The sequence below is a fragment of the Castor canadensis genome, chromosome 16 (genome assembly GCF_047511655.1).
Source record: "Castor canadensis chromosome 16, mCasCan1.hap1v2, whole genome shotgun sequence".
Classification (NCBI taxonomy): Eukaryota; Metazoa; Chordata; class Mammalia; order Rodentia; family Castoridae; genus Castor; species Castor canadensis.
This window is the reverse complement of record NC_133401.1, coordinates 58,509,270-58,532,253: the sequence shown is the minus strand read 5'-3', so window position 1 is coordinate 58,532,253 and position 22,984 is coordinate 58,509,270. Positions and strand designations below refer to the sequence as shown.

Sequence of the window (22,984 nt, the reverse complement as noted above, 5' to 3'; positions counted from 1 at the left end):
CCTTTCAAGATTTTTAATAATTCAAAAAAAAGTTGAAAATATTCTTTCTTTTAAAAAGTAACAGTTTTGAAGCTGGCAGTATAGCTCCATAGTAGAACACTTGCCGAGCATGCTTAAAGCCCTATGTTGTATTCCTAACACTGCAAAAACCAAAATGTAACAAATATAGTTTCAGGCCATGTGTGGTTGTTCACACATGGTTATTGTGATCCCAGCAATCAGTAGGCTGAGGCAGGAGAATTGAGAGAATTGCGCCAGCCTGGGCCAAGTAATGAGATTTTGTGTAAAAAAAAAAAAAAAAAAAAAAGGGAAAAAAAGTTTCTTACAGAATTGAGTTCTTAAAATGTCTCGAAAATGTAACAAAAATCTTGTTTTTCACTATAGTGGTGTTTAGGACATACACATGTTTTGTTGTTATATAAAATCATAGTTTATATATTTGTTTTATGAGTGGCTTTTCTTGTGGTTTCTTTGCTTGTTTTGTTTTGAGACAGGGTTTTGCTGTGTAGCCCTGGGTGGCCTCCAACGTGCAGTCTTCCTGTCAATTTTTCATGAGTACTGTTAAATGTGTGTGCCCCATCCCCAGCTTCTGTTTCCTACAGTTTTGATGAAATAGTTTAAGTATGGGTTATTTGATTTCAGTTTGGATTGGTGATGCTCAAATACTTAAAACATCAAAGTGGAAACTGGTAAATTAGGTAAGCCTTTTTATTGCCTGCCTTATGAGAAGCGAAGCCAAATAAGAGAAATTTTTACCTTGCTTTGATCATTGTTCTTTCTGCCCTCATTCTGTCAAGATAATGCTAGGAGACTGAGAAGTAAAATGATTTCTATCCTACATGGGAATTCCAATCTCATTGTACTAGTTATGACTCTTCTCTCTGACCATTTAACAGGATAAAGGAGCAGGAGAAGCAAGGACAAGCAACATATCATTAAGACTGTGTCACTGAGAGTTAGAAAGTATATTTCTATTGGTTTGAACTTAGACCACATTCTTTTATTTAAATAATGTGAATTATTTTTCAATATGCTTGCTAGCAGTTCAAAATTAAGTAGAAAGTACTGCATTTGGGAGGAGGAACTTTAAACAAAAAACTGTATTCAATGGATTACCTAGGGCTAGCTGAAATGGTAGAGTGTCTGCCTAGAAAGCATGAGGCACTGAGTTCAAACCCCAGTACTACAAAAAAATTTTCAATGGATTACCTACGAGACAACGATCCAAAGAAATAAAATATATTTTTATTTGAATTTAATTTAGCAAAATTAAAAACATATTGGTAAGGGAGATTTTCCCCCTTGAGTATCCAACTGTATTAACTATAAATTTAAACAGAGATGGGGACTATTTCTTCTTCCTGGGCTATCTTAAATACGAGTGTGAAGATTTATGGCTATGTGTATTTGAGTACACCCGCTCCTTTTTCCACCTGCCAGTAGCAGGTCTTTTGTTACCCACAGGGCTAGGAAGCTAAAATTAATTTCTTCCTCTCAACTCTTTTTCCCTTTGTTTCAATTTTGAGCATATTTTCCCCCCACTGATTAGCCTGCTGTGGATTTTTATACTTTGTGTCAACCAAAAATGTATCCTCATTTGTCTTCCTAAATAAAATATTAGAACAACTTGTACTGTGTGGACTACTCAAGTTGACTGGAACATTACAGCCTATTGAGTTAATAGTGATATAAAAGTATACTGAATGTTGGACTGGAGAGTGTCTTTTGCTTGTGCTGCTAGATGGGTGATTGTGCTTTGCTTCAGATTTTATCAGTTTTTGTCTCTGATTCAATGTCAGCCACTAAAGGAAAAATATGTATTCATCATGGAAACCTTGAAACATGGACTGACAGAGGACAAAAAATACATGCTTTTTCCGCTGAATATGTATGGTTCCCGCCCTTACATTAATTTAAGTCCCTGCATGTTAGTGAAGAACAGCTTGGGAAGTGTTCCTTTTAAATTCCATTGTAAACATTTTCAACTTTGTATTGAAGTATAATATGCATACAAAAGCTCTATGAGCATGAATGCACAGCTTAATGATTTTTCATACATTTAGCCCCTTTGGGGAAATTATCTCTATCTGCAGATAGTAGCCCTCACAAGAGTCCCCTTGTCCCTTCTTCAGTTGCAGTCTCTGCACACCCCTTCCTAGGTTACTTACAGTCCTGACTATCAACAACATGAAGTGTTATTAGTTTTGAGACCAGGTCTCAATGTATAGCCGAGGCTGTCCATAAATTGGAGAACATTCTTTGTCCACTTCCTGAGTGCTGGGATTATATTCATGTACCATAGTGCCCAGCCTCCTATGAATTATTTTTTCTCTGTTCTTTATGCCTTTTTTTCCTTTTGCAACTACTTGAGGTTATGTTTTGATTAGCACCACTTATTTAAAAATTAACCAAGCGATACATGCTGTATCAAGACTTGTGCTGTAATCCTGATGATTTTTCTATGTGGCTTTTCTGTTTTCTTAGAATTCAGAACATTTAGGAACTATGATACACTTGCCTGGTGGTTTGTCCTCAGCACTTTCTGTCATTAAGGTGTGGTCACCATAGTTCACAACTGTTGGTCTGCTGACCTGAGCTGCTAGTAAGTGGCTGTGTTCAGCCTCCCCTGCCACTCCATTGCCTCAGACAGAAGGGGAAAGGCAGATGCTTATGATACCTGGATACTTTTTCCTGAAATGAAAAGGATTTACTTATTCATAAAGAGCAGTTTCATGTGTTTTATCCAAAAGTTAATCTAGGACTAAAATAACACCCAAAGTGGGAGAGAACAGGGGTCAAGTAAACCACTGTGACTATAGTGTCCCTGGAGAATTCATGGTGTCAAGCAGCAAGGAGAGGACATGCATTCCCTGGGAAGTCAAAGGCCTTAGGAAAAGAGAGAAGAAAGTCCAACAACTGCCATGTGTGGTGGACTTACTGTGGAGGCAGAAGATATTGTAGAGAAAACTGCAGAGGTGGATTGGTCATAGGATGTATATATTATGGGAACAGTGAGAGTCCTAACATTGTGACAGTTTAATTAATGCAATTAAGGAAAAGTGCTGAGGTAAGAAATCAGTTTTTACCTGAATTAATTCCTAGAGCCAAAGTAGAGCAGGTCTGGGGAAAAGCTAGATAAAGTTCTTATTGGGCCATTTATGTGGACCATATATGTTGAGGGCTTTGGAAGGGATTGGTGTATTTGTCATCAAGACAAACCAGAGAGCCCCTTGACTGGTGGATGTTAATATTCTATCTTTGAAATAGATAGTTTCCATAGCAAAGCCAGAGAGGGTATGTCAAGGAGCATTTGTTGTGCTAACTTGAAACTGCTGCTGAGGCCATATGTTGGGAGCAATAAGTGGGAATTATCCCCCACTCTCCTTATCGCATGCATTTTGGGAGGTAGATAGCTAGTGGGGTTTGACCTCAGGGCCTTCTCTTGCTAGGTAGGTACTCTAACACCTGAGCCACACCCCTAGTCCTTTTTGCCTTTGTTAATTTTTCTCATAGGGTCTCATATTTAAGCCCAAGCCAGCCTGGTCTATGATCCTCCTATTTACACTTCCTGCATAGCTGGTATGACATGTGTGACCACTACATGCAGTTTCTATTGGTTGAATTGGAGTCTAGAGAATTTTTGCCTTCCTAGCCTTGAACAGCAATCCTCCTGATGTCATCCTACCTAGTAACTAGGATTATAGGTATGCTCCAGCTGCCTGGCTCCATAACCATTTCCGAGTACAGATCAGTGGTATTAAATACAGTCATGAGTCACTTAATAACATGGATAGTTCTGAGGAATGTGTCAATACGTGATTTTGTCATTCTGTAAACAGGTTTCATCCATATTGAAGATTTGCTTTGGAAAGCAATTTTCTCCTGTAACCAGCTTATCTAGAGTTCACAAAACTTCTTCAATGGCCCTCCCCTCAGTGCTCACAGACTCACCACTAATTTTCACATTATGGAATGAGTAGTGATTCTAGAACTATTTAAACCTCTCAGAGCTAGCAGTAAAGTTCAACATCAGAGTCACGTCCAACTTTATCTTTCAACACCACAGACTTTTTGCTTTGGCTCTGGTAGACGTGATGCTGACAGGGAGACACTTCTGTGTCTACTCATCAATCTGGCTTATTCCAAGTTTCTCCATTGCTTTTTCTCCATGTCTGATTCAGGCCTTTCTCCAATATTTTGGTCTCATACTCTTCAATGCAGCAATAGCCTTCATCACTTTGTTCTTGTTCTTCAGGTTCATACATATGGTGAAATGAGACATGGCTCACAAGCAAGTAATGGTCATTACTGATTTTCCTCCTTTGTAGTCCTTAACTACTTTTACTATCACTTGTAGATCAGTTATTTGGCATGGCCTCTTATGAACCTTTACATGTGATTTTGTATGCTTATGAACAAAACATGACATTAAAACACAAGAGATAATGATGAATTCAAGAGATGCAGTAGCCCGGCACCAACAGCTCACACCGGCAATCCCAGCTACTCAGTAGACTGAGATCAGGTGGATCCCAGTTCAAGGCCAGTCCAGGAAAATGGTTCTTGAGACCTGATCTCCAAAATAACCAGAACAAAATGGTCTGGAGGTATGGCTCAATTCAGTAGAGCACCAGCTTTGCAACAGCAAAATCCTGAGTTCAAACCATAGACCAACAGAGAGAGAGGGGAGAGAAAGAGAAAGAGAGAGAGATACAGTAAACATGTAAAGCTGTCGCCAGTGTACCATGGTCTATTGTTCTACAGCTAAGTTTTTATAAGTAGAAGTACACTCAAAATAGCAGTAAGAACAAAATAGTAAACACATAAACCAGTAGCATAGACATTGTCACATATGTACTATACATAATTGTATGTGCTACACTTTCACATTACTGGCAGCATATTCTGTTTACAGCAGCATCAAGTGCATTTGCACTACACCCTTAGGATGGCTGCCACATCACTTATCAATAGGAAATATTCATCTCAATATAATATATGGGTCCACTATGAGATAAGTGGTCTGTGTTGGCAGAAAAATTGTTGTGAGTACCTTATATTCATAATGTGCAATCATCACCATCTCCACAACTCTTTTTCAAAACTTTTTTTTTCTTAGTGATCAGGCCCAATTCAAGGCCTTATGCATGCTGGGAAAGAACTCTACACTGAGATAGGCCTGCAATCAAGTAAAACTGAAACTTTATACACATTAGATGATCACTCCCCATTCTCCTCTCCCTGCCTCTCTGATAAACACCATTGCTGTTCCCCTCTCCCCAAGGTCCTTGTGCATCCTCACTAATACTCTACCACTGCACCACATCATCAGCCACACCCACCATTCCTTCTGCATTTAGGATGTTGACTACTATACATATCTCAGAAAATTGTGAGGCAGGAGGATAGGGAAGTGTAGGTTGGTAGAGATGGGGTAAAAGGGTGCTAATTCAAGGTCTATCTTAGGACATGCCCCTAGCCCTACTTAGTTCATACCTGCCCCCTTCATGAAGCATCTGGTTTGGAATGTCCAGGAAACTCCCTTTTTGTGGTCAAAACACAAAAATCAGTAGCATTTCTATATACAAACAATGAACAGGCTAAGAAAAAAGTGAGGGAAACAATACCATTTACAATAGCTTCAAAAATATTTTTTGTTTCATTTATTTATTTAGAGACAAGGTCTCAGTGTGTAAGCCAAGCTGGCCATGAACTCTCAAGACTCCTGTCTCAATTTCCCAAGTGCTGGGATCACAAGGGTGTCCTACCATGCCTGGCTATAAAGTATAATTTTAAGCCAGGTGCCGTTGGCTCATGCTGGCAATCCTCTCTACTTGGGTGGCTGAAATGGGGGGGGGGTGGATAGGTGGTTTAGGCCAGCCTGGGATACTAGTTCAGGAGACTCCCCCCCATATCCAAACTAATCAGAGCACAATGGACTAGAGGTGTGGCTCAAGCCGTAGAGCACCTGCTTTCCTAGTGTGAAGCTCTGAGTTCAAACTCTGGTCCCATGAAGTAAGATAAATGATAGATAGATAGAGAGATAGGTACTGTTTAGCAAACTTTTATGGAGGAACCCTAGGCAAAAGTTTCTGGGTCCAAGGAAAGTCATATGTGTTAGATCCTAGTAGTATGGCTGGTGGGCAGGCTGTGAACAATTCTATATAGACTGGAGTTAAAGTAGAGACAAAGTTTTTTATCCACTTTCCAAGACAGGAAAGAGCCTGACACCATTGGCCTCATGAGGTAATTTGAGTGAATCTTTACATGTTTTTGTAAGGAGGGGATTGTAGGAATGCAGGTGGGGAAGTGGACCAGGCAGTTGATTGTCCCTTTCACAGATGGTAGGGTTGCATTCCTGAATAGATCAGCATATTGGCCAGGGTTTGGCTTGGTCCAGAGACATATCTTCAAAGTTTTTGAGTCATTTCTCTGACTAGATCAGGAAAGGGTCTGAAAAGGATAAGAAAGATTAGGTGGGAATTTACACAGAATTGGGACTAGATGCAAAAGGGAGTTATTTAGGTTCATTTGTAAGCCTTACATTTCCCTCTCTCAGACATGGAAGAGATGATTCTTTGGAAGATTACAAGGGGCAACCCCCACCCCAGGTTGTTGATGAGGGAAGATCCATCTTCTATAGCTGCTTCATGCTGAAAAGGGGTACAAATTGTCCCTGAGGAATTAAGGGGTCACTTTTGGGTATGGATTGAAAATGAATAGCCAGGTAGGGCATTTGGGTCTTGGGGTTGTGCAAGTTTTTAATGAATAAAGTTATGTAGTACTGAAGGAAAGATATCATGAAGCAGAGAAGTCATGGGCCAAAAGTGAGCAAAGAAAGGATGGCATCCAAACAGCTGGGAAAAGTGGTGAGCATTTAAAGGTAGACTAGATGTTGCACTTCCAGGAAAACCAGGCCATACCCAAATTTTTAATTTTTATTGGTCATTCCAAATGGGTTTAATTAGTTGGTTAATATTAATAGTAACTATACCTAACTCATTTATGTAGAAACAGCATTTTTTGATGAAATCCCACAGAATGCTTTCCATTGTGAATTTCAAGTTCCTGTGAATTACATGAAAATAGGGGATGTGAGTTGAGGATTTATCCCCTTTCTCTCTCACCAGGGCATCCTCCTCATCCCTTTCTTCTCCAGTGACAACAGCATAATCAAGGAAGACATGGGGGAAAATGGTGTTGTGAAAACTCTAAATTTTGGGGGGGGGGGGCAGTACTGGGGTTTGAATTCAGGGCCTCATGCTTGCCAGACAGGAGCTCTACTACTTGAGTCACATTTGAATTTTTTAGTTAGTTAATTGGTTGGATCATAGCACTAATTTTTTAAATTATGCATCATAAATCCCATGTGTGTTGCATATGTCATTCTGTATGTATTATGTGTATTATGTAGAAACACTTCTGTCTATCCTTCACAAGCATCAATTTTATTTTCAGATACTTGTGAAAAAGAAATTTATAAAAAAATCACCTGTGCTTACCTCCAGAAATATGAAGAAAAAGATAGATGAGCAGGGAACGGAGAAGAGTCCCAGGAAAAAGTCTCCAAGGTTTCCCACAGGTGAGTGGCAAGGGGTTTCTCCTCTCTGGATAGCTATAGGCAACCTTTCAGCTCACCTTCTCCACTCTGCAAAAATGATGCTTTGGAAGACCATTTCAGTGTCAGATACTATTTGACTGGAATCCTGTGGGGAGAGACCCATATCAAACTTTGCCATGCACATGGAAAGATAGTTTGAATGCCTTTTCCTGAACTAGGAAGAGAACTTTTCAGGGTGTTCTGGGCACATGGCAGCATGAACTCCCTCCCTGACCTTCCTGCAGCTGGTTGAGTCTGCACCAGGCTAAAACCCCACACCATGGCATCAGAATCCATGGAGCACAGAGTCTTCTGGCTCTCCATTGTAATGGCATCTTTCTGTTGCCAATGGCTTTCTTTGGGACCACTTTGTTATTGAACTGAAGATGTGACTTTTCTGCCAGCATACAACAATAGACTGAGCATAGAGGCCACAATCTCCTTGTTACCCCTTCTAGCCCAAACAATTGTCATTGGTAGAGACTGTGGTCACATGGTGAGATTGCCCACTGGTAAGGATGTATTCATCTGAGGGCATACCCTAAGAGAACATGCCACTCTCCCCAAGAGACAATCTTCCCAGGAGACAGGGAGCCATAGGACTAGGCTGGGGGACTATGCTGAGGATGGGAGTCCTTCTCAGCAGGTGCAAAGGGTAATGTTAGGCAGGCTGGTTCTTCTTCTGACCCTCTGCCCTGACTTCTTAACATTAGAAAAGGTGAAGTTGTGAAGGGCAACCCTAGCTCTCCTTGGGTGGAAAACAAAGGTGGAAGGATCTGTAGGGGATGGGCAAGGCATATCTGGATACTCAGGAGAATTAATGTGGATGGTGCAGCTAAACCCCTGGCATGACTGCTGTCTCACCATGAGGAATGTTTCCATTACCTCATTGAATTTTCTGTTTAATAAAAACTCATCTATCTCATGTGATTTGTTACCTGGGTAAGACATGGCTGCCAGGATTGTAGGGTTTGAGTATTTAGGCAGTGTGTCAACAGGACTCAGTGATCTTCCTTACCTTGGCTGAGCCATAGGTTCCCCACCATGTTCCCCAGGGCAGTCTTCTCGCTAGGCTTGAGGGTGAGTAATTGAATGATGATGTTTTGTAGTTCTATAGAAAGGTAAGATTGTATATCATACCCTGGATGTAGGACCTGCTGCTGCATCTACAAAAAATGTCTTCCCTTTAAATGGGAAGGTAGCTGGGATCATGCAATACAGGGGGACACCCAGGCCATAGTTCTTGTAGTGCAGGAAGATTTTGATGGCACAGAATGCAAAAACACCACACAACTCTATCAGGATCTGACGCTAAAGCCAGTCACTCATCTTGATGGGTCCTTAAGCATGCAGCAGGATGTTAGATTCCACATCTCTGTGTGCAAGGCCTTTTTGTGTCTCAGTATTTGATGGCACACACAAATCTGCTTGTGTACTCCTTGGTCTCATTCTCATGAAGGCAGTTGGTTTATTGGATATACTGGAGGAGTTCCACCCTGTGTCATCTTCCACTACGATGTAGACATGGTCCACTGTTTCTATCACCTGGAACAGTTTGATGATGTTTGGGTGGTACAGTGTCTGCTGCTGATCACATTTGGGTGGTGCAGAGACTGTTGAGAGTGAGAGAGGGGATGCCTTTGATGATGCTGAAACAAAAGGCATAAACTATCCACCCAGTTCTCCTGGGCACTGATAAAAAGCATTTTCATGGCCTGGAGCATGGCACAAATGGCAGAATACTTGCCAGTGAAGCTCAATACCCTGGTTTCAATCCCCAGATTGCAGGAAAGAAAACAGCATTTCATTTCTCATAACTGCTTCAGATACAGGCAGGCCTCTTTGTTTCTATATGGATTCAACCTGACATGTTGCAGCTATCTTGAGTGGTAACCGCCATGATGGCCCCAGAGAAAAACCTGTCAGATTTTTCCTCCACGGTTTTCCCAGCAGAATGTAATTAGATAAAAAACCATTAGAGTAGTGTGTGGAGATTTTGAACTAGACTCTGGTGCCTGAATATGCCTGACTCTTTGATAGTAGCTTAGGATACTCCAGATACATTCTGGCTTAGATAAAGTCACTTTGTCCTAACACTTCTCCTTCTGACCCAAACTGTGGGGATTCACATGGTCTTCCTGCTGCCCCAAATCACATTTCCATCACTAAGTTCCCCAAGAAATTGTACTCTGTCCCATTCTGGATGTGTCTGTTTCTCTTTCTTCATCTCAAGGATGTTTTTGGGTTGATTCTCATGCACTGAGTCTGAACCCAATTCAGTTGCATTTAAAAATTTTTATTATGAGTTTTTTCCTTTATACTCAATGAGAATTTTATAGAGATGATATTGGATAGGGTCAACCAAAATGTACAGGAGACACTCAAGAAATTCCAAGACAACAAAAATAGAGAATTTCAAAAAGCAAAAGAAGAAATAAAGGAAACCATAGAAGCACTGTATAAACACCAAAGTGAAACAGAGAACATGATGAATAAACAGATAAATGAACTCAGGACAAAAATAGACAACATTAAAGAGGAAACCACCCAGGATATGGAAAACCTCAGAAAAAAGAACAAAACAGAATTGCAAAACAAAACGGAAGGCCAATCCAGCAGAATAGAACAAACAGAAAACAGAATCTCAGAACTTGAAGATGAAATGGTAATTAAAGGAAAAACCAAAGAACTATTAATTAAACAACTCAGGACCCGTGAAAAGAAAATGCAAGAACTCACCGACTCCATCAAAAGACCAAAATTGAGAATCATGGGCACGAAGAAGGAGAAGAGGTGCAAGCGAAGGGAATGCATAATATATTCAACAAAATAATAACGGAAAATTTCCCAAATCTAGAGAAAGATATTCCCATACAGATGCAAGAGGCCTCCAGGACACCAAACAGACCAGATCAAAATAGAACTACCCCACAACATATCATCATTAAAACAACAAGTTCAGAAACTAGGGAAAGAATATTGAAGGCTGTAAGAGAGAAAAAACAAGTAACATACAAAGGTAAACCCATCAAAATCACAGCAGACTTCTCAACAGAAACATTAAAAGCAAGAAGAGCGTGGGGTGAGATCTTCCAGGAACTGAATGAAAATAACTTCAACCCCAGGATACTCTACCCAGCAAAACAATCATTCAAAATAAATGGAGCAATAAAAGTCTTCCATGACAAGCAGAAACTAAAACAATATGTGACCACAAAACCACCACTACAAAAGATTCTTCAAGGGATTCTGCACACAGAAAGTGAAACCCAACTTAACCATGAAAAGACAGGCAGCACCAAACCACAGGAAAAGAAAAAGCAAGACAGTAGAGAGTAACCTCAACTTAGGTACACACAACCAAACCTTCAAACAACTAAGACAACTAAATGACAGGAATCACCACATACCTATCAGTACTAACACTTAATGTTAACAGACTTAATTCACCCATCAAAAGGCACCGCTTGAAGAAATGGATTAAAAGGGAAGATCCAACAATTTGTTGCTTACAGGAGACCCATCTCACCGACAGAAATAAGCATAGGCTTAGGATGAAAGGCTGGAAGAAGATTTACCAAGCCAATGGCCCCCGAAAACAGGCAGGAGTAGCAATACTTATCTCTGACAAAGTATACTTCAAACCTACATTGATCAAATGAGATAAAGAAGGACATTCCATACTAATAAAAGGGGAAATAGACCAAAAGGAAATAACAATCATCAACCTGTATGCACCCAATGTCAACGCACCCAATTTCATCAAACATACCCAGAAAGACCTAAAAGCATATATTAACTCCAACACAGTGGTTGTGGGAGACTTTAACACCCCATTAACATTAATAAGTAGGTCATCCAAACAAAAAATCAATAAGGAAATTCAAGATCTAAAATATACAATAGATCAAATGGACCTAGTTGATGTCTACAGAACATTTCATCCAACCTCTGCACAATATACATTCTTCTCAGCAGCCCATGGAACCTTCTCCAAAATAGATCATATCCTAGGGCACAAAGCAAGTCTCAGCAAATATAAGAAAACAGAAATTATACCATGCATTCTATCTGATCACAATGCAGTAAAAGTAGAACTCAACACCAAAAGTACCATGCAAACAGCTGGAAACTAAATAACTCATTACTTAATGAAGAATGGATCATCAATGAAATAAAAGAGGAAATTAAAAAGTTCCTGGAAGTCAATGAAAATGAAAACACAACCTACCAGAACCTATGGGACACAGCAAAGGCAGTCTTGCGAGGAAAGTTTATAGCCATGAGTGCATATATTAAAAAGACTGAAAGATTCCAAATCAATGACCTAATGATACACCTTAAACTCCTAGAAAAACAAGAACAAGCAAATCCCAAAACAAATAGAAGGAGAGAAATAATAAAAATAAGAGCTGAAATCAATGAAATAGAAACCAAAAAACCATACAAAGAATTAATGAAACAAAAAGTTGGTTTTTGAAAAAATAAACAAGATCGATAGACCCCTGGCAAACCTGACTAAAATGAGGAGAGAAAAAACCCAAATTAGTAGAATCAGGAGTGCAAAAGGGGAGATAACAACAAACACCATGGAAGTCCAGGAAATCATCAGACTACTTCAAGAACCTATATTCAAATAAATTTGAAAATCTTAAAGAAATGGACAGATTTCTAGGTACATATGATCATACAAAACTGAACCAAGAGGAAATTAATCACCTGAATAGATCTATAACACAAAATGAAATTGAAGCAGCAATCAAGAGTCTCCCCAAAAAGAAAAGTCCAGGACCTGATGGATTCTCTGCTGAATTCTATCAGACCTTTAAAGAAAAACTGATACCAACCCTCCTTAAACTGTTCCACAAGATAGAAAGGGAAGGAAAACTGCCAAACACATTTTATGAAGCCAGTATTACACTTATCCCAAAACCAGGCAAAGACACCTCCAAAAAGGAGAACTATAGGCCAATCTCCTTAATGATCATTGACGCAAAAATCCTCAACAAAATAATGGCAAACTGAATTCAAGAACACATCAAAAAGATCACTCATTCACCACGACTAAGTAGGCTTCATCCTAGGGATGCAGGGGTGGTTCAACATTCGAAAATCAATAAACGTAATGAACCACATTAACAGGAACAAAGACAAAAACCACTTGATCATCTCAATAGATGCAGAAAAAGCCTTTGATAAGATCAACACCATTTCATGATAAAAGCTCTAAGAAAACTTGGAGCTGCCTTCTTGTCATTGGAGGACAAGGTGAAGGTGTAAGAAAGGCAAGGTGCACTGGCTCTCCTCCTTGGGGAAGAGCAAAGGTGGAAGGATCTGCAGGGGATGCGGTGGGCACAATCTCTGGGCGCACTGGGGGCTTAATGTGGTCATTGAATGTAATCCCCTGGCACACCTGTTCTCTCAACATGAGGTAGGTGGCCATCGCCTCATCAAATTGTCTCTGCAGTAGAGACTGGCAAATATCCTCTGGGTTGTAACCCAGGTCACACATGGCTACCACGATTGCAGGGTCCAGGTGTTCGGGCAGAGACTCCACATCAGGAGTAAGTGACCATTCCTCCCCTTGGCTTAGCCAAGGGTGCCCCAAAATGTCCTCCACAGTGGGCCTCTCACTAGGAGTTTTTATGAGCATCTGAACAATATTTCTCAGGCTCATAGAAAGGTATCAAGGTATGTCATAACTTAATTCCAGGACTGCCTGCTGCACCTTCAAAACCGTCTTCCCTATAAAGGGCAACGTTCCTGTCACCACATAGTAGAGGATGACTCCCAGGCTCCAGACATCCACCTTTTGGCCAACATGGGGTAGGCGCAGGAAGAGTTCAGGTACCTGGTGTGTAAAAGCACCAAACCAATCTGTCAGCTCCTCTCCAATCCAGTACCTGGTGCCAAGGCCAAAGTCGATGACTTTCACGTTGCCTTGAGTATCAAGCAGGATGTTGTCAGCTTTCAGGTCTCTGTGTACAATGCCTCTGTCATGGCAATATCTGACTGCACCCACGATCTGCTTGAATATGCTTCCAGCCTCACCCTCACACAGGCGCTGGTAGTATATGATATGGTGCAGGAGCTGCCATCCACTCACGTACTCCATAACCATGTAGACACAGTCCACTGTTTCGATCACCTGAAACACCATGATATGGGAGTGGTACAGTGTCTTCAATACAGATATTTTGGATGCAATGTAGGAGCTTGTCTCCTACTTCTGCTGTAGTTTTACTGCAACCTGGGTTCCCATAAGGTGGTGGTAGGCAAGTTTCACATAGCCAAAGAAGACTTTGCCTGTGGTCCTCAGGACACAATACTGAATCTTCAGGATCTCCTCAGTGGACCTGGCACTGTCAGGGGCTGTGCTGTCAGCACCTGATCCTTCTCATCACACAATGACCCTGGCACTGTTACTGAATTTTTAAAAAGAAACAAAAAGCCAAAAAGAAAAAAGATGAATTAAAAATAACCAAGAATAGAAACAATGCTACCTGAGGAAAAAAAGGAAGGTAAAAAGTAACAAAATAAAAAACAAAAGAAAAAAATCAAAAAGTAAATAAAAATGAAATATATAAGCAAAAACAGAAAACAATAAACAAAGACCCAAAAGCAAAATCCAAACAACTGTTAACCAAGCTTTATAGTAGTCCAGTGGGTCACCACCCAAGAGCTTCCTGCACTATATGGACAAAAATCCAGCCCAGGCAAACTCCTTTATACCTACTGAATGGCAGTTGGCCTTACTAACAATGGCTCTTTGATGAGGTCATAGGACAAAAGGACCAATCACAGCTGGGCACAAGCCACAGAGCTTGTCTCATTGGTCCAAAAACCATTCCAACTTAAAAAAAAAATAACGTACTCCAATAGTTTTTCATGGAGACTGGTATTTACTCCTGAGAAGCTGAAGCCAGTAGGATGCTTCAATGGCCTCTTCATTTGGAGTCTGAAAATCTGTGCTAACTTTTGGCTTTTAAAGACCTCATCCTATCTATACTCAAGGTATTCAATTCCTTTATCTTTACACCTGGAGTGATCGATGTCAAATTAACCCTTTGGTAGTAGTTTTCAAACACTGCCATAAAAGAACTATTCCCTAAAGCACTATGGGGCATTTTATTAACATCTATGGCATCTATGGAGAAGAAAAAGGGGGAGGGGGGTGGAGAGAGGGGAAGGAAGAGAGAGGAGAGAAGAAGAGAGGAGAGTGGAGAGAGCATTTCACTATAAAATCCCTCATCAGATTTCTTATCAGAAGCCTTGGAAGTCAGAAATCAGTGGATTAGTATTTTCAAAGTGATGAAGGATTAAACCATTGGCCAAAAATAATAGCCAGAGAAAGAAGTGGCCTCAAGCTTGCTAAGCAGGTGCTCTACCACTTGAGCCACAAAGCCAGCCCCTTGGATATAATTATTTTTTTAAATTCATTTATTCATATGTGCATACATTATTTGGGCCATTTCTCCCACCAGCCTCCCACCCTATACCCTTCCCCCACCCCCTTGCTTCCAGTCAGAACCTGTTCTGCCCTCTTTTCCAATTTTGTTGAAGAGAAGACATAAGTAATGATAAGAAAGACATAGCGTTTTTGCTAGTTGGAGATAAAGATAGTTTTACAGAGAGATTCCTAGCATTACTTCCATGCACATGTATATTACAACCCGTATTGATTCATCTCTACCAGACCTCTTCACTACTTCCTAGTTACTTTCCCATAGTGACCTCTGTCACTTCAAGGTGACTGTATTAGCTCCTCTGCAGTGGGGACAACAAACACTTTCAAGTTTTTGGTTTCCTACCTTTCCCTATTCCTCCTGTATATGTCCTCCCCTTAGCGTGTGACCCGTCTAATAATATTATTGAATTTGTTTTACATCTAAAGTCTGCAAGTGAGGGAGAACATATGATTTTTGGCTTTCTAAACCTGGCTAACTTTACCTAAGATGATGTTCTCCAGTTCCATCTATTTACTTGCGAATGATAAGATTTAATTCTTTTTCATGGCTGAATAAAATTCCATTGTGTATAAATACCACATTTTCTTAATCCATTCATCAGTAGTGAGGCATCTTTGCTGTTTCCATAACTTAGCTATGGTGAAAACCACTGCAATAAACATGGATGTGCAGGTGCCTCTGGAGTAACTTGAGTCGCATTCCTTTGGGTATATCCCTAGCAGTGGGATTGCTGGATCATATGGCAGATCTATGTTTAGTTTGTTAAGAAGCCTCCATATTGCTTTTCAGAGTGGTTGCACTAGCTTATATTCCTACCAGCAGTGTATGAGGGCTCCTTTTACCCCATATCCTCGCCAACACCTGTTGTTGGTGGTGTTTTTGATGATAGCTATTCTAACAGGGGTGAGGTGGAATCTTAGTGTGGTTTTGATTTGCATTTCCTTTATGGCCAGAGATGATGAGCATTTTTTCATGTGCTTTTTGGCCATTTGAATTTCTTCTTTTGAAAAAGTTCTGTTTAGTTCAGTTTCCCATTTCTTTCTTGGTTCATTGATTTTGGGGGAGTTTAGATTTTTGAGTTCCCTGTATATTCTGGTTATCAGTCCTTTGTCTGATGTATACCTAGCAAATATTTTCTCCCATTCTGTGGGTGTTCTCTTCAGTTTAGAGACCATTTCTTTTGTTGTGCAGAAGATTTTTAATTTCTTATAGTCACATTTGTCCATCCTTTCTCCTAGTTACTGAGCTGCTGGGGTTCTATTGAGGAAGTCCTTGCCTATACCTACTACTTCCAGAATATTCCCTGCTCTTTTCTGTACTAGCTTGAGTTTCAGGTCTGATATTGAGATCCTTGATCCATTTTGAGTTGATACTAGTACAGGGTGATAAACATGGATCTAGTTTCAGTTTTCTGCAAGGCAGATATCCGCTTTTCCCAGCAACATTTGTTGAAGAGGCTGTCAATTTTCCATTATATGTTTTTGGCGCATTTGTCAAAAATGAGATGGGCATAGCTATGTGGATTCATATCCAGGTCCTCTATTCTGTCCCACTGATCATCATATCTGGTTTTGTGCCAGTACCATGCTGTTTTTATTGCTATTGCTTTGTAATATAGTTTGAAGTCAGGTATTGTGATACCTCCAGCATTGCTCTTTTTGCTGATTATTGCCTTGGCTATTTGTGGTCTCTTGTGTTTGCAAATGAACTTTAGGGTAGATTTTTCAGTCTCTGATAAATGTCATTGGGATTTTGATGGGAATTGCATTGAACACGTAGATTCCTTTTGGTAGTATAGCCAGTTTTACCATGTTGATTCTACCAATCCATGAGCATGAGTGATCTTCCCACCTGCTGTAGTCTTCCTCAGTCTCTTTCTTCAGAGGTTTGTAGTTCTCTTTGTAGAGAGCATTCACATACTTTGTGAAGTTTACTCCTAGGTATTTGATTTTTTTGAGGCTATTGTAAATGGAATTGTTTCCACACATTCCTTCTCTGTTTGTTGTTGGTGTACAGAAAACCTAATGATTTTTGTAAGTTGATTTTGCATCCTGCTACCTTGCTATAGCTGTTTATGGTGTCTAGGAGTTTTTGGGTAGAGTTTTTTGGGTCTTTAAGGTATAGGATCATATCGTCTGCAAATAGGGATAGTTTGATAGTTTCTTTACCTGTTTGTATTCCTTTTATTTCTTCTTCTTGCTTAACTGCACTGGCTAGGAATTCCAGTACTATGTTGAATAGGAGTGGGGATAGTGGGCATCTTGTCTTGTTCCTGATTTTAGGGGAAATGGTTTCAGTTTTTCACTGTTAAGTATGATGTTGGCTGTAGGTTTGTCATATGTAGCCTTTACAATGTTGAGGTACATTCCTTCTTTAGTGTTATAGATCTATTTAGGTGGTTAATATCCTCTTGGTTCAAGTTTTGATGGTCATGAGTATCTAGAAATTTGTTCATTTCTTCAAGATTTTCAAATTTATTGGAATATCAGTTGTCAAAGTAGTCTCTGACGATTCCCTGGATTTCTGTGGTGTTTGTTGTTATCTCCCCTTTTGCATTTCTTATTTTACTGATTTGGGTTTTTTCTGTCCCCATTTTAGTCAGATTTGCCAGGCGTCTGTCAATCTTGTTTATTTTTTAAAAGCACCAGCTTTTTGTTTCGTTGATTCTTTGTATGGTTTTTTTTGTCTCTATTTCATTAGTTTCAGGCCTTATTTTTATTATTTCTCTCCTTCTGCTTGATTTGCGTTTTGCTTCTTCTTGTTTTTCTTGGAGTTTGAGATGTAGCATTAGGTCATTGATTTCAGATCTTTCTGACCTTTTAATATATGCACTCATGGCTATAAACTTTCCTCTTTGGACTGCCTTTGCTGTGTCCCCTAGGTTGTGTAGGTCGTGTTTTCATTTTCATTAACTTCCAGGAACCTTTTAATTTCCTCTTTTATTTCATCAGTGACCCACTGATCATTGAGGAATGTGTTGTTCAGCTTCCAATTGTTTGTCTATATTCTGCTATCAATTTTGTTGTTGAGTTCTAGTTTTAATTCATTGTGGTCAGATAGAATGCACAGATTATTTCTATTTTTGTATATTTGCTGAGGCTTGCTTTATTCCCTAAGATATGATCAGTTTTGGAGAAAGTTCCATGTGCTGCTGACAAGAATGTATATTGTGCAGATGTTGGATGAAATATTCTGTAGATATCAGCTAGGTCCATTTGATCTACGGTGTGATTTAGTTCTATAATTTATTGACTTTTTTGTTTTGATGACCTATCTATTGGTGATAGGGCAGTATTAAAGTCTAGCGCTACCACTGTGTTGGAATCTATATATGCTTTTCAGACCTTTAGAGTATGTTTGATGAAATTGGGTGCACTGATGTTGGGTGTATATAGGTTTATAATAGTTATTTCCTTTTGATGTATTTCTCCTCTTATTAGTATGGAGTGCCCTTCTTTATTTCATTCGATCAATGTAAGTTTGAAGTCTACTTTTCTGATACAAGTATTGCTACTCCTGCCTGTTTTGGGGGGCCATTGGCTTAATAAATCTTCCAGTCTTTCGCCCTAAGCCAGTGTAGTGTATGTTTCTGTCAATGAGATGGGTCTCCTGTAAACCATAGATTGTTGGATCTTCCTTTTTAATCCAGTTTCCCTGTTGATTCCATTGACATTCAGTGTTAATACTGATAGGTACATGGTGATTCCTGTCATTTAGTTGCTTTTGTTGTTTAAGGGTTTGATTGTGTGCAGCTGAATCACTGTTACTCTCCAATTTCTTGTCTTTTCCTCTCCTGTGGTTTGATACTGCCTGTCCTCTCGTGGTTTTGTTTGCTTTCCTTTTCTTTGTGCAGAATTCCCTGGAGAATCTTTTGTAGTGGTGGTTTGGTGGTCATATATTGTTTTAGCTTCTGCTTATCACAGAAGACTTTTTATTGCCCCATCAATTTTGAATGATAGTTTTGCTGGGTAGAATATCCTAGGGTTGAAGTTATTTTCATTCAGTGCTCAGAATACCTCACTCCATGCCCTTCTTGCTTTTAAAGTTTCCACTGAGAAATCTGATGTGATTTTGATGAGTTTACCTTTGTATGTTATGTTTTTTCTCTTTTACCGCCTTCAGTATTCTTTCTCTATTCTCTGTGCTTGTTGTTTTAACGATAATATGCTGTGGGTAGGTTCTATTTTGGTCATCTGTTTGGTGTCCTGGAGGCTTCCTGTACCTGAATGGGCTTAACTTTCTCTAGATTTGGGAAATTTTCTGTTATTATTTTATTGAATATATTATGAATCCCTTTTTTGGGTCCTCTTCTCCTTCTTCAATGCCCATGATTCTCAGGTTTGGTCTTTTGATGGAGTCGGGGATTTCTTGCATTTTCCTTTTGCAGATGTTGAGTTGTTTAACTAACAGTTCTTCAGTTTTTCCTTTAATTTCCATTTTGTCTTCAAGTTCTGAGATTCTGTCTTCCACTTGCCCTAGTCTGCTTGAGTTGCCTTTCGCTGTGCTTTGTTTTTCGGCTTCATTCTTTTTTTTTCTGAGGTTTTTCATATCATGGGTCTCTTCCTCTTTAATATTTCTATTTTTGTTTTTAATTCATTTATCTCTCTATTTGTAGTATTCTCTGTTTCACTTTGGTGTTTATTTAGGGCTCCTCTGAGTTCATTTATTTGTTTCTGTGTCTTCTCGTATTCTTTATTTTTGGTGTTTTGACATTTCTTGATTGCCTCTTGTATGTCTAGTATCATCTCCATGAAATTCTCAGTGATTACTTACAGGATTTCTTTTTGAGTTTTTTTTGTGGACATTGTTAGGTTTCTTGGTGTCATTTATCTTTGTTTTGTTGGAGTTCAGAATTGGGTATTCATTTTTTTCATTTACCTCTGAATTCTATATTAAATTATTTTTTGGGAGAGAATGGTTTCCATTCCCTTTTCTTGTTCCTATCACTGCACTTGGTACTGTGCAACTATATTCTTGATATGCTAGTTGGTGGTTTCTGTGACCTGTTTTCCTTCATTTAATTTTTTTTTTTGTGGCTGTCTCGGGATTTTAGCTAGGTTGGTGTGCTATCTGATCTGTCTCTGGTCTGGGTGTAATTTAGTATTAACTAATTCACAGTTTAATACCTGACCAGTAGTTTAGGTGTTATATAGAAGACCCTTTGGTGGTAATATCTATAAGCAGTGGGAGTTGGGGGGGCTAACGTTTGTAATTCTAGCTTCAGAAATTTGGGGAGTTGGATAGGGTGGCACTAAAGGGGAGAGATCAGAAGTGGGGTTAGTGAGTGGGGATAGCAGTGTTGGGGCTCCTGTTTTTGTGGTGCTTGTGTTTGCATGTATTTCTGTTTTTGTAGAAGAGGGTGTTTGTGTTAGGGATTGCAGGGGTTTGGGGTTGTGTAGAATTGGTACAGAAGAGTGATCAGTGGGTGATGAGTGTGAAGGAAGGAGGGGTAATCTGGTGACAGGTTGGGGGAGAATGGGAGGGGAAGGTGAGGGCTGGGGGAAGAGTGTTGGTGAGAAGGGGCAGAACAAGTTGTTGGAGAGGGGAGCAATGGGTTTTAGCACAGGTGAAGGAGGGAGAGTGAAGGAGGTGATAGTAAGGATGAGAGGATGATGATTATAAAGTTGATATTAAAGAAAGAGTAAAAAAGATAATAGCAGTAAAAATAAAAATAGAAAACTCTCAATAACAAAACTGACAACAAGAACAACAAACCAAAGAAATCAATGGGGAGAAATGAATAAACAAATAAGCAAAACTCTCCAGGTTCAGGAACAATAGAACTTCAGTCTTAGTTTAAGTTCTGGAGTTACTACTCTAGCATCCAGTCCTGGTATTGACATATAAGCAGAAGCTCTATTGTGTTCTTTCTTGGTGATTGGCTTGTGAGTAGTTTTTCGTTCTTCTGTCTTTCAGCTGAAACTGCTTGGTTGGCTCCTCCCCCAGTGAGCTGTGGCAGTTTAAGTTTGCATGCTGTCCTCAAGTTCAGGAGATCAACTCTGTAGTCCACTAGTTATCCTGCTTTGGAGGTGGCTTTTCACTGTGCTTGTTTAGTGGGATTTCCATGCTGGGGGCTTATTTCTTTGCCCCACCGCCTTTGTCTGGGGCAGGGTCCATGTTCCATCATCCCCCCTGCTGTCAGTGTTGTGATGGTTTGCTGTTTGTTTTTCAATTTTGCAGGGCAGTTTGACTTTGGGTGCTGCTGAGTGGTTCAGGAGATGAGCTTTGTGATCTGCTACCTGCCCTGCTTCAGGGAGTGGCTTCACCCGCCTGCTCTCAGCCTTCCTGCCTTTCCAGTGTTTGTTTACTGATACTTCTGCTGAGATTAGCTCCTTGCCCCTTCCCCTTTCTCTGATACACTTTCAGTGATCCTGCCCCTTCCACTGTGTGCTAAATTACAGTTCACTGTTTATTGTTCAGTTTTTTTTGGGTGGGGGAGTCAGTCTGCCCAGGAAGCTGTGCTGGTTTATCCCAGGGGTAGCTGGAGGAATTCTGCATGACACGTGGCACTCACCTGTTTGGTCTGCTGAATGTCTCACAGGCAAGTTTGGAGCTAGGGGTGGCAGCAGTGGCAGCTGCAGTGGCAGTGGCAGCCCACAAGTTTTCTCAGTGTAATGTGGCATGAAGAAGCTTTCCCTGGGCTAGGGGTTCAAGGTGTCAACGTTTTGATCTCATTGGTGCTTTATTTCTGCCAAGTGTGGCTCCAGTGTCTCAGCAAGGTTTTGGAGTCACAGAGCTCATGCTGTCTACTTCCACACCCTAGTCGCCATCTTGAATCCTCCTCTGGATGTAATTCTTAAGTCGTTTCTTCTTTCCCACTTGTTTATTGACCTTTTATACAGCCAGCTTACTGAATCCTTGAATTTCATGCAGTCGTGTGACCCTGCACATAAAAGTACAATTTCTCCTCCATTGTAGTTTTTAAGTCATTTGTTTTTCTCCTCTTACCATGGTGTCCAAGACATCTAGTATAAGGTAGAATGTTACTGGTGATAGGAAGCAGAGTTCTCTCCTGTCTGATTTTAATAGAAATGTCTCAAATATTTCACTTGTAAGGATAAGGTTTGCTATAGGTATTTGGTAGATATCCTTTATCAGGAAGTTTCCTCCAATTCTAAGTTGGTCAAGAGTTTTTACAAGGAGTGGTATTAAAATTTTATCTTATGCTAGTCAGACACTAGTGGCTCATGCCTGTGATACTAGCTACTTGGGAAACTAAGATTGGGAGGATCATAGTTCAAATCTGGCCTGGACAAATAGTTTGGGAGAACCCATGCCCAAAATAACCAAAGTGGACTGGAGGTGTGGCTCAAATTGTAGAGTGGTAGCTTGCAAGGGCAAAGCCCTGAGTTCAAGATCAGTGCCAACAACAAAAAATTATAAAATGCTTCACGTGTTGGCATCCATTGAGATATCTGAGTTTCTTCTACATTGTTAGTTTGATAAATTACATTGGATTTTACTTAGTGAGGGGGATTTTTATGGTCACAACACACTTGGCTATTCTAGTAACAGTGCCCCTCCTCCATGAATCCTTATCCCTGTCCTTCCTATTTGCCACCTCTCCCACATTGATCCAGTAAGTTGTTTTGGTGAAGATTTGCTGTGATTTGGCCAATGAGACATCAGCAAATGTGACACAAGCAGAGGCTTGAAAAGCACTTGTGCACTGGGCTTGCCCTATTCTGCTTACTGGCAATCCTTGTGCCAACAGAAGGCTGAGGTGACCTGACACAGAAGTGACTCAGCTGACAGCCAGCTCCACTGACAGACATGTGAGGGAGGCTGTGCCATCAGATGGTTGTCACTGCCCGAGGACTCAGGTGAGACCAGCAGAGCTGTCCAGGTGTGCCTGCCTGCACTGCCAACCACAGAATCACAAGCATAGAGAACAGGTGGTCAGACACTGCGTTTT

The 22,984-nt window shown here is 40.2% G+C and overlaps 1 protein-coding gene across 6 annotated transcripts in view; it reads right to left on the bottom strand.

The window, feature by feature from the left end:
- Positions 1-283: 283 nt before the first annotated feature.
- LOC109680839 (protein transport protein Sec24B-like) overlaps positions 284-22,984 on the bottom strand; it is a 44,507-nt gene continuing 21,806 nt past the window's right edge. The window contains exons 7-10 of one of the 6 annotated variants that reach the window (XR_012442492.1): positions 13,504-13,748; positions 8,619-9,213; positions 7,503-7,706; positions 284-4,652 (exon numbers count right to left, since the gene is read on the bottom strand). The gene's annotated coding sequence lies outside the window, so the exon portion shown is untranslated. Of the gene's footprint in view, positions 4,653-7,502; positions 7,707-8,618; positions 9,214-13,451; positions 13,749-22,984 lie in introns of all 6 variants that reach the window. The other 5 variants (XR_012442491.1, XR_012442486.1, XR_012442485.1 and 2 more) reach the window with 5 other exon arrangements.